Below are 1,511 nucleotides of genomic sequence, written 5' to 3' on the forward strand. Positions count from 1 at the left end.
ATGGGTCCGTGCTACTCGGGATGCAGCAGGTGATCTTGCCGGTGATCCTACAGATCAGCGACATACACGTTCTCAGTTTGAAAGAGCCTCTTCTTTACTGGCTCAAGCTCCAGTAAATCATGATCCTGACACTTTTGCAGAAGCTTCAGGCCATCCACATTGGGAAGCAGCTATGAATGAAGAATATCATTCATTGATGACAAATGATACATGGGATCTTGTTCCTCTACCAAAGGGACGCAAACTTGTTAGATGTAAATGGGTTTACAGAACCAAGTATGGACCAGATGGGAAAGTTGATAAACATAAAGCTCGTCTTGTTGCTAAGGGCTTTTCACAGGTTGAAGGCATTGACTACACTGAAACCTTCTCCCCTGTTGCCAAAATGAACTCTATCCGCCTTGTTCTTTCCCTTGCTGCCTCTTTAAAATGGGAAGTCCATCAGATGGATGTTAAATCTGCCTTCTTGCATGGGGACTTGAAGGAAGAAATCTATATGGAACAACCCATTGGCTTCATACAAACAGACTCTAGCCTTGTTTGTCGACTCAAGAAATCCCTTTATGGTCTCAAGCAAGCTCCTCGGGCTTGGTATGCCAAAATGGATAGCTTTCTTTTAGAATCTGGCTTTTCTAGGTGTCATTCTGACAATACTGTCTACACCAAGAAAGTGGGCAACTCTCTTATCATCCTTGTTCTTTATGTTGATGATCTTATCCTTACTGGTAGTGATCCCAACCTTATAAACCATGTGAAGTCTAGCCTCAAAAAGAAATTTGAAATGATAGACTTAGGACACTTACACTATTTTCTCGGTCTTCAAGTCTTGCAATCCAAGGAGGGTATTTCCCTTTCCCAGTCCAAGTATGCTTGTGATATTCTTCGTCATTTTCACATGGAAGACTGTAAGCCAGCCCCTTCTCCCTTTCAGTCTGGAGTCAAACTTTCAGTCTCTTGTACTTCTCCTGAAGTTGATGCTACCTTATACCGTCAACTTGTAGGAAAACTCTTGTACTTAACCCATACTCGTCCTGATCTTTCCTTTGTTGTTGGCCTTGTTGCTCGTTTTATGCAAAACCCCCGTGAAAGTCATTGGAAAGCAGCTAAAAGAATACTTCGTTATGTTCGAGGTACAGTACAGTTTGGGATTCATTACAGTGCCAAAGCAGCTCCTCTATTAGTTGGTTTCACTGATTCTGATTGGGCTGGTGACCCTGATGATCGGAAGTCCACTGCCGGTTATGTCTTCACTCTTGGTTCAGGACCTATTACATGGGCTTGTAAGAAACAGGCTGCCATTTCTCTTTCGTCAGCAGAAGCAGAGTATCGTGGTGCCGTGGAAGCTAGTAAGGAAGCCTTGTGGCTTCGTCAGATCCTATCAGAGTTTGGCTTTGAGCAGCAGCATCCAACCACACTTTGGTGTGATAATCAAAGTGCCATTCAGCTATGCAAAGATCCAGTCCAGCATCAGCGCAGCAAACACATTGAACTACACATGCACTTCATCAGAA

The sequence above is a fragment of the Pinus tabuliformis genome, chromosome 6 (genome assembly GCF_031772625.1).
Source record: "Pinus tabuliformis cultivar Carrire ecotype Pingquan chromosome 6, CPIR1, whole genome shotgun sequence".
In the NCBI taxonomy this organism is placed as follows: Eukaryota; Viridiplantae; Streptophyta; class Pinopsida; order Pinales; family Pinaceae; genus Pinus; species Pinus tabuliformis.